The following is a 14,123-nucleotide window of genomic DNA, read 5'->3' on the forward strand; positions in this document are numbered from 1 at the left end:
CCACTTGAGGATGTGGAGAGATCATTGGGCATTGTCATGTTGTATGTAACAGCTTTGGCTCACCTAAGGCAGGAGCTAGCTGGAAAACTCATACCCAGTCTTTTCCTTCAGGTTGATTGGAGCATGTAGATATGTTTTCCTCGGTTTTCTGGACAGCCTCAGCAGTGGTGTTAACGCAGCAAGCTTTGCATCGGTTAGGAAAGAGTTGTAAGTGGTAAGTGTATGCTGTCTTGGCAGGCGAGCAGAAGAGGGTGGGAGCCTTAATTTCTAGCTGAGCAGAAGAGGAGAAATGGAGCTAAAATGCATCTGCCACTTTAAATAGATATTTTTCCTCCCCATCTCTTATTTATCTCATGCCTTCCTGTTTACAGCATCATTTCCTGCAGCTCCCATTCTGCTCATTTAGAGGTCAGGTCAGCCCAAGGTCTGCCCCATTTCTGAGCACCAAACCATGCAATTGTCTCCATCTGATGCCACGCAGGAGATAGGGGCTGTTGGCCACTTCTCCCTCCAATAGCCACATGCTGTCGTGCCCCAGCGATGTGATGGGATGTCCCAGGTTTAATGGAAGACAGAAGTTGGCACAATTCTTGACTTGTTCCTCTGAACAAGCCCTCTGCCCTGCTGAGTCCTTTCACTTCTGACACACTTGTTTATCCACAGGCTGGCTGCGTCCTGTTGTTCTGCCATGTGCTTTGCTGCCTACACAAGCACACTCAGCTGCGTGCTCAGCGACCCACCTATCTAGATACTCATACATGCTGAATCACCCTTCGATGTACACTCATAGCCACGCTCGCAGATGGACTCTGATCCTCGTGAGCCAGACTGAAGTTCTCTTTCAATCTACCACCCCTGTGTCCTCAAGGTAGGGGATGCTCTTCCCTCCTGGAGGAAACCTAGACCTTTGTAGCGTGTTTGCTCAACCACCTGTTTACTCTCATGGCCACGGGGAGAAGATGATGATGTCTCTAGCCAAGTGGAGAGAAAGGGTGAACGTTGACACCTTATTTCTCCAGCCTACCCGTGCTCCAAGATCAGCTCTTGAAGGGTAACTCCGGTGCCTCCTTTTGGCGGGGTGAAATTTAATGGCTGAACTTCCAGTGTCCTTTCTTGGCCTGCTCCCTCGGGCTATCATCCGAAGGTTTGTGATGACCATCATGAGAAATTGCAAGGCCAAGCTCTTGCTGGAGACCATCTGTCCCACACATGTGCCTAGGACTATGCACGGTCCCACTAATGCTACAATGTGGATAAGAAGCTCCCTGATCAGAAACATCCTCAAAACAAAACAGCCTGTTGCCTGAACGTGTCCCCTGTGGCCACCCTGTACAGTGCACAGTGCGCTAGCTCCCTTTGCCCCCCCAACTCTGATTCCTCTACCCACGTTGGACCATTTAAGAATTAATGAAGGCCAGATGCATGTTCTGCGAATGTAGGATCACTGCATTTTGGAGTAGATGCTGGCTTGATGCCTCCCTGTCCTTTGAATCCTCAGTACAGCTAATAACAACCAGAGGCAGCCCTCCTCGTTCTGAGGTAGAGCCCACCTCAGCAGTGACGTCCCTGCAACCACAAAGGATTTCTCAGGGACCTGGAAGGGGACCAGCTTTCGGCCATGGAGCCCCAGGATCTGGTTTCATCTCTCACCAGTATGGGCGGGATGAACTCGGCGTGACTGAGCTGTCCAACAGGGAGGTGGCGAGCTAGGCCAGCGCTGGATTTCTAAGGGGGAAGGAAGGAATTTGGTGTATTTTGGTGCATGTAAAAATAAGGGATGGATCGTAGTAGCGGGAGCTGTCCACGTGTTGAGATAACAGAGCAGATGTGTGGCACAACTAGCGCAGCTTTGTACTACAAGGTCTTTCCTGAATTGCTAACCCTCCAGGCAAGGGTGGGTCAAGGCAAGATGGAGCCTTGTTTTTCAGACTCGGATCCAACCTACTAAAATGCCATTGCCACAGCAGCTGTGCTTCCTTTGCTGCACAAGCAGAGCTTCTTGTGAAGGGTCTCTTAGCCATCCCTGCTGGCCAGTGGATCCAGGAGGTTGTCGCATGGCTGTTCTTTGGCCATTTCATGCAAACACGTGGCGTGGGCTGGGGGTTGCCTAGCTTGGTGTGGATGTCTCTGTGCAAGTGTGTGCGCGAGGGTATTAGAAAGAGGGGGACTTCTACAGGTTGCAAAACTGATTTTGTTGCTCCTTGGAATGAGAGAGCCTGTGAACCTAGGTTTTAGGCCCAAAACTCGTTCTGATTTGTTTGTGGAGCAACAGAAGTTTTTGCACATGATTGTCTTACCCAGGGTGTTGCCCCGTGGTGGGAGGCTGGAGGTTGGTGGGCATAGGTAACCTGCGGCAAGGGGTGGTGCTGCACGACTACTCGTCGCAGGTCTCCCGTCAGCATTTAGAAATGGTTGGGCCATGACCTTGTTCTATGTTAATGACCGTAATTTGAGTTTGCAGTGATTTATGGGAAGGCCCTGTGGCTGGCTGTAGCAGTTTGTGATGGATATTTCCATCACCCGTCAGTCTCTGGTATTCTGGGACTTGTGCAGCTCCCTAGTAGTGGGTGGGATTTCTGAAGAAAAAAGCCCTCATCCCCAAACAAGCCCAAACTTTTCAGATATTCAGCACAGAACCTTCTCTCTTTTTCCCTTCTCTCCCCATCCCCTTCAAACATACCTGTGGGTAGAGGTAGTGTTATTGGAGCAGCCTATTTGACTGCTATAATATTTTCCACTCAGATCCATTGACTTCTATTTCATGTTTTCGTTGGATCAACACCTTTTGAGAGCAGTTAAAGCTGCCTGTATTTGAATAGTTGGAGACAGTGTGTCACCCTGCTATCTTTTCTTGGTTTCACCTCTAGAAGGCAGCGATGATATGTCTATATAGAGTCACCCAACTGAAATGTGTGTCTCTCTGTCCCTCTCAGTGGGGTTCCTTTACCTGTGAGCCTCTGTATACTGCCAAATGTGCCCTGAAGTAACATAGCATGATTTTAGAGTGTGTTTAGGACCTGTGTTTAAAGTGTGTATAAGGGAGGTAGGAGTCACCGTTTTTCTAAGTCCTTTTCTAACAGAGGAGATTTTTTGCTGCTCTGATGACTGAAACAAAGGAAGGTCTTTGTTCCAAATGTGGGTTCTTTTGGGGTTTTTCCTCCTTATCTATGATGGTCTGGCAAAAAATAAAAAAAGCAAGAAGTAAAAAGATCTCCTGTGCAGGGCTGAGAGTCCTGACACTTCCCGCTAAACCCACTGTCTTGTTTTGAGCCCCCAAAGATGGTACTGAGCCCCCAGTTCCTCCCTCTCAGAGTCTCTTCATTTTCTATGAGTCTGCTCTCCAGTCCCCTGTCCCTATATCCATCATCTGCTGGCTTAGGAGAGAGAAGCTTGGGGGCACACAAGAGCTGACTGAGCAGTAGTAAACTAACAGAAGAGATAAATGTAGGACTCTTGATTCAGCTTTTCTCACTAAGACAATTACTTGAGTTTTTTTCCTTCTCTTGAACCACTGGTTTTCCTGAAACCTCCAGGACTGAAGAATTTTAAAAACAATTGACAGATACATAGGATTACACCCTCTGCTGTATGGTAAGAAATTGTTTTGTTTGCCCAGAAGTAGAGTCCCTATAGGAAGAGAAAAAGAGCCGCAGAACCTGAGGTGAGAAAAAGAAAACAAAACCAGATCCAACGAGGTGGGAATTATCATTTCGTGCTTCTGAATGCTGGCATCTCTTGGTGAATATCATCGTGAAACTTGTGATGTTTGTGGATTTTATTTGAGACTTGTGGTCTTTATTTGAGCTCCTGGAATCAAGAGGCTGAATGAGATTCTCAGCTTTCTATTTATTTTTATTTTTTTAAACTAGCATTTCCAGCTCTCTTGATCCTGGAAGAAAACAACTTCACTTGAAAATATGAAGCCTCGAGGGTCCAAATGAGAAAACAGATGAAAAATACTCCAAATACTTTTGGGTTGGTTAAGTCTTATTATTTTGAAGCCTATATCATTCTGTTCTAGGGCCACACACAACACTTTTGAAAGCTGAAAGCTGGCAACACTCGTGCTTTTTATCCAAAGGATTTTACGAAGTGCGTGAATGTTAGTGGCTATCATGAATGTGGGGGTGTGGGGGGTGATATTGCAAGCAGCGTCTCGCAGGCCGGTGGGCTCCTTGTGCTCGGCAGCACGCAGCCCCTGCCTTGCAGGGGTCATGAACTAGTCATGGTAGGCAAGGGCGTCTAAAGTGCTGGTTTCCCCTCTCCTGTTTTCAGTTATCTGTCTACAAGGAGGCAGTAAGCGAATCGCCCGGGAAGCCGAAGAGAGAGGTAGGAATGTAAATCCAATTTCCCGCAGTTATTTATGTGACCCCCTGACAACGCAGTGCCGTGGCGGTGGGAAGAACGAGGAGGCACTTAACAACAGGACGGTGCCCCACCGTGTCCTGGGACGGGACACACGGACGAACGTTGTGTGGGGCAGAGCAAGGGCGAGAACAGCTCCTGCGAACGGGGAAAAACAGGGGCCGCGCCGCGCCAATCGCAGACGCTCCTCCTCGCCACGGTGGTTGCTGCTGTTGTTGTTTCTGCTTTTAAAACAATATGCAAGGAACCATCCAATATCCTAGGGCTTTTGTTTATCTAGATTTTTATGAGGAAAAAAAAAAAAAAAAAAAAAAAAAGAGGAGAAAAAGAAACGAGAGGGGAAATACATGCATTCCTTCCAACCAGAAAGTCATGAGTTTTGATTCAGTCTAATTACACAAGTGATATTTTTATAACCTCTGTGAAGTCTCCTTGCTTTCTTGGTGTGTCTCCATTGTTTATGTGAGAGTGGCCAGGTAGCCAAGGCAAAGTAACCTTGCGAGAAAAATTCCCTTGGCCTTGGAATATGCTGCACTCTCTTTTTGGCTTCATAAACAAGCCTGTTTTCCTGGTTTCAGACCTCTCTTAGCTTCTTTCGTTGCCTCTTCCTCTAAACCAGGGTTACTCATATTTTGCCCAGCCCTGGGCCATGTTGGCAGCTTCATAGCATCCCTTAAATATCACAAAGTAGCACATCATGGGGCCAGATCTCCAGTAAATTAAATCACCACGGCTCTCCCTGGTCCCCTTCTGTTTGTGGCGATGAAACGTAGCCCACGTGGGCCCCTCTGGTGAGGGAAGCCCCTGCCCGGCCATGGTTCTCCCCAGCACGTGCATGTGAACTCCTTGTGTGGGGAGCACCAGGCTGTTTGGGAGGCTGCAGGGAAGGTGTGAGGCGGGTGAGAGCCGAACGCTGCACCCTACAGTGGCGCATCTTTCTGAGCAAAAAGGATGTAGTCAAAAGGCAAGAGTCCAGCTTCTGCTCTATCCAACCTGAGCATGCATGGCTTGCTCAGTCGAGCAAGACTCAGAGATGACTCCTGTAGTAGCAAATAGCCCAGCTGTCAGCTGCACAGTCTTGCATCTTCTGGAGATACGCTTTCGCTTCTTTAAAGACTGAGGTTTCTTAAGACAGTTGTCTGTGCTTGGACTCAGTATTTGGAGATCCAGTAGTCAGGCCTGAGCAATGGCACAGCAGGGGCCTAGAGGAGGCACGGTGAGGAGCAAGGAAGTGAAGAAACAGCATCCTGAGCTCATGGATAGACCTGATGGAATAAGGTGGACAGAGCTGTTGAGTTGTCAGGTTCTCTGAGCAGTGGAAATAAGTTTGGCTTGCTTTGACTGGTCTTGATTGCTAATGGTTTTTGTGGTGTTCACCAATAGCAAGAACGATGCTGGCAATGGCTGAGTCGATCCGAGCTCTTTGGCAGTGTTTTTTACCTTCCCAGGGGTGCAGGTGACTTTGTGGTGTGGGTGTTCATCTGGCTGGATCTGCATTTAGTCATCACAGGGCAGTGTTACTCTGTGGATGTGCCAGGGGGGTTCTGGGGACCTGGTGTGGGGGGTGATAGGAGCTGGAAGGAAGATGTTCATCCCTGCAGATAGCCAGCATTTATCTCACCGGCTGGATGCTGCTAGCATGATGGTGGAGATGTTTGTTGGTGATTGGCTGTTACTGAAGTTCCTCAAACCCAGGACAAGGCAAGATCTTGTCGGTCATAGAGAAGGCCCCTGTGACCACTTTGAGCTCTTCTTATTTGAGATGAGCAGTATCCTGGTTCACATGGTAGCAAGATGAGTCTTTTCTACAGGGACCACCATCAGGAGGTGAGGGAAGAGACCATCTGTCTCAGGATTTCTGGGCTGTTATGTGTCTATATCCCCTCTGCCTATCTGCTCAGGAATGTGGAAGTTTTTGTGGTAGGACAGGTCCATGGTGTGCCTCCTCTGTGAAGAGTAGTCATGCTCTCTAGGAGGGGGACACCCAGTTCACTCATATATCGTATTAGATATATGTACCAGCTATATTGTATTAGAAACGAAGATCCCTCTTTAGCTTCAGCTGGCAGTCCAAGCATTCTGCAGTCTAGTGAAACTGATACACCCTGCTCGGTCTTACGTGAGCATATGCAATTTTCAGTCTGGTTGCAAACTGGTCTCCCTGCAATTTTCACAGGTGATGACTGGGCTTTATGTATCTCTCCTTGTGCTTCCATTAATTTGGAGTGCTAATCCTTTTGGACTCACTTTACGCCATATTGGCTCAGCCAAAATCCTGAAGCAGTAATTTCCACGGGTTTGTCAGGCCAGATCTTGAGGCTTCCACCCATTGCTTGAATGCTCTCCCAGATTCGTGCCATTAACCCCTTGGGTATGCTGCCTCTCCAGGGCGACAGCGTGCAGCCTGGGTTCCTGGTGCTAAGACCCACCTGCAGTATGATTATGTCCCCTCTCTGCATCTCCATCTACCTTTGCCTTTGCAGACCACAAGGCCTTTGAAGAAGGCTTCAAAAACTGGCCTTGATTTTGGTTGTTCGGTTACTAATGTAATGCCGGTACTAAATTGCAGATGCTTGTTGCCTCGTGCTTGTTGCTCTTGAGATATTGCCGCTTACCCTGTTAAAAAAGACTTTGCTCAGAGATCCAGCACTCCTTGTTTAGTCCCTTCCTCAAGTATTTGGGCACCGTGATCACTTCAGCAGTGTGCTGCTTGGACTTCCCCGTTGCTGTAACCGTTGTGCTGCTGACAGATTAGGAGAGTCTGAAGGTAAAATGGACTGTTTCTGTGCCTGGGTCTGCATAGTTGCTTTGATAACACTACTGTGCACCAACTTCACAGCAAGCCTCTCTGCCCCTTCCATCCCTCGTGAGAAATGATGTTGAGGTCTCAGCCGCTGAGTAATTAGATAGAACCGGTCTCTTGCAGGGAGGCTGTCAGCTCCAATCTAGCACTTGTGAGCTCTTCCCACATCTACTGATGTCACTCTGTGTTTTTATGATGGGCTGTCATCCATACATTGCGTGTTTGGAACAAGCGGTACTAACTCTCCTCTTGGGTGGTAGTTTGGATGATGTGGAAATACGTGGATGTTCTCCAAGTGTAATTTTGTCAGGGGACTGCCTGAGGAATGACCCAAAGCTTTTAGCAGAGGCATGAGGAGCCGTGAAGGGAAAGAGAGAAAGAAAAAGAAAAGAGGAGAAAATAGATAGATTGGTAAAGCTTCAAAGATGGCACTTGGGTTCCTGAGCTTGGACACAGGGTGAGGGCATATGTGAAGGAAAGCAAAGACCCACTCAGGAATATGGAAGAAGGGGGCTGTTCACCTGGGAGAGGGAGTGCTCACCTTGAGGAGTCCATGAATAGGAAGATTTGAGACAGGCCATGGTGGGAAGAGATGGAAAGATGGCATGAGTCAGAGATGAGGAGAGCCAAATTCAGCACTGCTTTTAAGCAGAGGAAACTCTGCTGACATCTTATAGCTTCAGGCAAGTACCAGCAAAAACATCTGGGCTGGATCTTAAGCAGTATAAATCTGCTTGGGGGCCACAGACTTCAGTGGTGCCACACCGATTTATGCACGTGAAAGGTCTGGCCCTCTGCTTCCTCGTTTCAGTCCTGCCTGCTTTTGGGGTCCTGGGGAGTTCTCTGGCTGAATTTGTGGGGGTCGATACAAAGGGTTTCCTGGTAAATGAGAAAAACACTGTCCTTCCATCCCGCTTCATCTGCCTGGGATTTCCGACCGAAAGGCACTGACTAATTCCATCTGGCAGGCTGACCATGCTTCAAAGACTGCAAATCCTGAGACTTTTAACTTACAAACAAAACCATGCATTAGAAAAAAAAAAAAAAAGAAAAAAAAAAAAAAGGAGGGAAAAAAAAAAAAAAAAGACAGCTCTCCCCAGGGACAGCCTCTGTGAAATCCAAAACAAGGTCTCAGCGCCTGCCCTGGTCCTCCGACTGACGCCAGTGTTTTTTCTGTCCCTTTTAAAACCAAGCTGGAGTGTTCCCGACTCCTCCGTTCGACACCTCTGGCTCCCTTACTCCCCTCGGTGAGTGGGGCGGGGGGGAGGAGGCTGGAAGGGAAAGGCCAGAGCAGAGGAGGAAAGAAATGCCTGGTATTGATCCACCAAGGCTGGCCAGACTGCAAGAAATTCCGGTTTGTGAAAAATGTTGCGGTTTAGAGCATTTGTTTTCGTTCCACAGTGGGATGAAACCAAGACTTTCTGGAAGGAGGGGGGGGAAGAGGGGGGAAGAAGAAAAATGACCCTTTTTTTTTTTTTTGGTGGTTGTTGTTGAGGAGGGACAGCCTCCCTGCAGTACAGATGTTCACACTGCAGGGCTGGGGAGTTAGTCCTCTCCCAACAGTCTCATTTTCAGCCCGTGCTCCTCTAGTAGGGTAGGTCAGGGACTGTGATGAGGGGAGACCTCCTTCTGCTCATCATACACTCTTGATGGAACAGAAGCAAGGGGTGATCTTCAGGACAGTGACTTGCCCCTGTGACACGCATGATGGAGCTTGGCAGCAAGACTCAGAGAGTGCCCACCCTTTGTGACAGTTCTGCCCTTGCGGAGTTTTCATCCATTCCACTGGGCAAGTTTCCCCAATGTGGGTGTGAGGAGCCAGCTGCGCAGCTTCTGGGAGGTGAAGAGGGTCCCCTGACTTCAGCAATGTGAAGTAGTTCATACAAAGGGGAGTTCAGAGTGATTACCACAAAAAAAAAAAAAAAGAAATAAAAAGAGAGACTTAAAGACATTACCGTCCCCTTTTAAAATGAGTGTGTTGGCTTTTCCCACAGCCCTCTGGTCTTGGGTAATGGCAATTCCTTGCAGAGAAGTGTAGGAGGAGGTGAAAACCAGAGCAGAGCTGGGACTGGAAGGCTTGAAGATGTCAAACAGGACATAGACATGGCGTGTGGCTCTTGTGCCTTCCAGGCATCACCTACAGCGTGGTGAAGGGAGACCTGGGCTTACTTTTAGGTGAGCAAATAGTGTCTTTGAGCAAGGTAGCGGTGATCTAACCCTTTTGCATCTCTCCCAAAGCCAGAGAGCAAATTGGCCATCAGAACTGGGGAGGGGATGGGGCAGTGCTGCCCTGGGGGGGTGCCGTGAAGGCCGCGATCCGGTCGCACCCTCCTCCTGTTCCTGCGTGGTGTTGCTCAACTCCCAAATCCCACCATGTGCGCTTGCATGTGTCTCCCAGGTATAGCCTACAAGAGCTCGCCCCACTGTCTGAAGAATCACTGTGGCATCCAAGTGCCTGATTTCCACCCTATTCCCACACTCCCAAAAATCCATCCCGAGCTGTGTCACTGGTTGACAAGATGGGGATGGCAAGTCATCCTGTGCTTGCAGCCCTTGGGAGCTGCCTTGTCTGTTTTCTGGGAGGTAAAAGCCCTTTTCTGGATGGCAGCAAGCAAATTATGCAGGGGAAAAGAGAGAGCGAGAGAGGAGGGGAAAAAAAAAATAAAAATGGGAGAAGTGTCTGCCGTGAGTCAGAGGGTTCCTCCAGGGGCTGTGGTATTGCGGGGAGGGGGGGCGAGGCGGAGGAGCGTGGCTGCTATAGGCAGACCTATGTACCACCAAGCCACAGGCATGAGGTCTTGGAGCTCACAGGCCCAGGAGCACAGTGGGACCTTCATCAGCTCTTTCCAAGGCAGGAGAGCTTGCAATAAAACCCGAAGTGTCTGGTATTTTGATTGTCAAAGGCCACATCTTCCAAGGTGAACGCTTCAGAGCGGCCGCAGAGGGTAGCGCTGTGGTTGCTAGGCGAAGGCGGCTAACAGAACAGGTTTATTCCTCAAAAAGGGATTTCTTGGCAATGGCTATATCCAAGGCTTTTTCACCGGTTGCGAGCTTATCTTGTTGGTGGGTGCCCCCCATTCCTGGCACCTACTGCTTTCACCCAACACAGCTCTCAGGACCTTCAGCCACACACTCATTGCCCTTGCTCTGTGATTGTGGAGCAAAAGTGCCTCAAACCTGCCATCAGTCAGAATCTAGGGACTTCCCAGCCTCTTCAGCTTCCCCTGTAACGGTGTTGGGTGTCCCTTCTTGTAGAGGAGGGCTTCCTACTAAATGAGACCAATTACAGTTGATGTTGTTGGGGTAAGAAGGCTGGAAGCTGAACGTGAAGATCGGGTGCGACATGCATAAAGCTGTCTGGTAGCATCCAGAAGGGCCCAGCATGTTACGGGTTTCCCAGATTGTATGTAAGTTATTCTCTTCCATGTCCTACTGGTAACAAGAGGTGGATGCCCAGTGCTGACATGGATGGGACTCACCACTATGGCTGGGTGTTTTACTGGGGTATCCCTGGTGCCATCTTCATGTGCAGAATGACACCAAAGTGGGGTCTTTCTTGCTCTTTCTCTTTTTTTCATTGTCTCTAGTAGTAGGTTTCCCATGGCTTCACCTGACTAGTGCCTGTGTTGATGATGGGCCAAAGTAATGCTGAGTATCTGGTAAGCCCATCGCCACCGAAGCACCTGAGGTTAAGGCTGGAACTCCTCTCACAGTGAAGCTGAAGACAGGGGTGAGCCTGCAACACTGTGTTTCATTACTTGTCGTACTGACTTAGCTCAGAAGAGAGTAGGGGTAATGTCGTTTCCTTGATCTTACTATCTTTTAGCTTCATACAAGAAACAAAGCCGACTCTTCTCTCCATGCTGAAGTACGCAGATGTGCTGTGCACCACTGCAGGCTGCGTTGAAGGAGTTACTGTGGTCTGTTTTAAACACTTGACATCTCCATCATTAATTGCTGGAAAGCCTGCCCGATAACGCAGCTGAGTCTGGAGCCTGCAAAATGTTACTGAGTGATACGTATCTGTATATCCTATAGCGCTGGAAGAACTGTTGAATCCTGTGAAGCTCTTGGCTTTGGAGTCACTTTTCAGGCACATTTTTCCTTGTACCTGGACTCCAAGTGTGTTAGTGGCTCTCCCTCCCCCCTCTCTTTTCTCCCCCTCAAAAGGGACAGTCATTTAAAGAAAGATAAAACCATCTTCACGCCACCTCCTCTCTCTGAAGAGAAACAGAGGTGACATACTGTGCATTGAAGAACAATTTGAAATCAAGGCAAGGGAGAGTTGCCTCCTTCTATCCTACTTGTGGTGTAGATGGGATTAGTACCTCTTAGGAATTTGTTCAACACTTCCTATCGTAAAACCCTGTATTCAGTTGCTTATGACTTTGCCAATCTCTAACTGTTCTCACTGGCATTTTTGGTGCCACGCACGTGTCTTGGGCTGGATTTTTCCTGGGATGATGTCATCTGAAATGGTTCAGCCATATCCAAGAATGAGATGAGGAGAAAAAACAAATTTTTTTTTTTCCACGTTTGAAAAAAGACAAAAACAATATTCTTTTTTTTTTTTTTTTTTTTTTGTCATTTCACTGAGAGTACTCTCCTGATTTCCCTCTTCTGAATGAGAGGCTGAGATGTTGCTGAGGAACCACAGGTCGCTGGAGTTCACCTCATTTTCAATGCTGGCTGTTTGTTAGGTGTTCATTCCAGGTAATTTGTCTGAGCTGAGCTTCCTCCATCCTCTCTGGAGAAAGATGGGGATGTTCAATGAGCCCATCTGAAAGTAGGTACCTAATAGAAGTGAAACTAATTGCACCCTGGAGGTTAATGACAGAGATAGTTTAGAAAAAATGTTTAAAGTAGACTCCTCATTTTTAGACAGATGAGTTCAACCCTCTGAGGTTGAGGAAGAGCCTGCTGCTGTTCCTGTGAAAAGCTGATTGTTTTCAGCTGTGTTATATGTTTTGGAGAAAAGAAAAACAAAACATCTCAGTTTGCTGGTGGTGGTGAGAGTCTCGTAAATGCTTTGATGAGTCCACTTGAATAGTTCATTTTGTGGCACTTATCCCAAAAGCAAGAGGGTGTATTTCATCCGTGAACCTTCCTAACGACTCTCATGGTACCATGATGCTAAGGAGGAGGTGAAAAAGATTCTGTCCCTCCTGCAATCTTGGTGGCTTCAGTTCTGCTGGTGTCTAGGAGGGAGGAGGTGTGCAACCAGATGTCAAATGCAGGAGGACTGCTGGGAGCTGAACATGGTGGAGAAAGCAGCAAAGGGAACAGCTAGACACAAGAAACCTGGCATGAGAAGACAAAGAGGGAAGTGAAGACTGGCAGAAGGTCTGGGACTTGAAATGCTACTGGAAGCCAGCAGGGAAGAGGAGGCTGGTACCAGGAAAGCAACTGGAAGGATAGGAAGAAAAAAAGAGACTTAGAGAGAACATGTGTTAAGGAAAAGCAACTGAGGCTGTTGATAGGGCAAGGAACGTCAGGGTGGTAAGCAGAGGTTCAAAATTCAGGAGAGACCAAGTCCAAGAGGAAAAGAAACTCACTTGTGGAGGCAGCAGCACAGAAAGAGGCAGAACAAGGACAGGCTGTGGGAGACAGGCAGAAAAATTCAGGCTTGGATGGGGACCAGGGAAGAATGATCTGGGATGTCCTGTGGAAAAAACTGGCTGTGTCACAACGACCATTTTCAGGGGAACCAGTTGCTGCTGTGTGAATAACCTGGATTTTGGCACTCACAGGGCTTCTAGCTCCTGGCATATAACATCCTTTGTGGGTATAATACTGTATAGAGTGAATGTATTTTTTCATCTGGATTGCTCTCTCTGCTCTATTTCTTGTGCTAACCTTTCCTTGGTGTTTTTCTCTACTGCTTTTTCCAGCCTTTCATGTGCAAACTTTGGGCCCGAGAAGATTTATGCTGAACTCTCAAACATATGCTGTTCAAGTGCTTTGAAATATTGAGTGAAGTGTGTTCATCTTTCACTGGCTGGAGTAAAGATACATCAGAAATTGGTTTCCAGGAAAAATACCCTTGAAAGTCAGAGGAAGAGCCTATCATCTATTTACTAAGACATAGTCATTCCCCTCCAGCAATCAGCCCTGTACTGGGTATCTGCATTATGCCTGGATCTTTGTCTAAATGATAATCCAGCACACAGTTAATATCAGAGAGGCTTAATCAGCAGAAGATCTGGCTCTGATCTGCCAGCTCAATGAAACCAAGAGCAGTCTGTTACAAGGTCTGAGGTACAGCTTGACTTTAAATACCTGCTTAAGTGCTTTTGTACTTTCAGTTACTGGGAAAAAGTTGCTGGGATTCTTGGGTGGAAATCTGTAATTCACGCCCTTGCAAGGGGTCAGCAGAAATGGGCATCGTGCTCCTCCTGGCCTTAAAGGCTGCAGCTTGATCTTGGTCTCTGTCTGGCAGCGCATTTCAAGCCCCAGCTGATACTGCATGGACTTGGACAGTCTTGCCTTTTTACGCACTTGCTGTTCCATGACCCGCTGGCAGGATCGCTTGCCCCCATAATTCATACTGACAAGGTTCATAATGCACAGAGCCAGCCTGCAGCATCCAGCCTGTAAATTGCCCTAAGGCTGAAAAAAAAAAAAAAATATATATATCTGTCAGCATAAGCACATGCGTGCAAACACACTTTTCATGTGTTTTCACATACTGTATGTGCATGCATGTATTTATGCATGCTTATATGCATTTTTTGAATACTTGTTTTGTGTCACACTGGATGAAAACTTGACAATGGAAAATGTGTCAATAAACATAATGGAGCTTTTCAGAGTGTTTTATTTGAAGCTGTATCTTGCAGCTGTTTGTCAGTGTTAGGATAGGATAGGGAGAGAAAAAGGGAAGAAGGAAGGGAAGGGGTAATGGAAGGAAAGGGAAAAGGAAAGGGAAGGGGAAAAGGAACAGAGTGGAGAGGAA

At 47.7% G+C, this 14,123-nt stretch overlaps 1 protein-coding gene across 1 annotated transcript in view; it reads left to right on the forward strand.

Moving 5' to 3' along the window:
- MRPL23 (mitochondrial ribosomal protein L23) overlaps window positions 1-13,813 on the forward strand; it is a 65,723-nt gene extending 51,910 nt beyond the window's left edge. The window contains exon 9 of the transcript XR_006164630.1: window positions 13,060-13,813. The gene's annotated coding sequence lies outside the window, so the exon portion shown is untranslated. The remainder of the gene's footprint in view (window positions 1-13,059) is intronic.
- The last annotated feature ends 310 nt before the right edge of the window (window positions 13,814-14,123 follow it).

This window comes from Tyto alba, unplaced genomic scaffold (assembly GCF_018691265.1).
Source record: "Tyto alba isolate M040663 unplaced genomic scaffold, T.alba_DEE_v4.0 Super-Scaffold_8, whole genome shotgun sequence".
Taxonomy (NCBI): domain Eukaryota; kingdom Metazoa; phylum Chordata; class Aves; order Strigiformes; family Tytonidae; genus Tyto; species Tyto alba.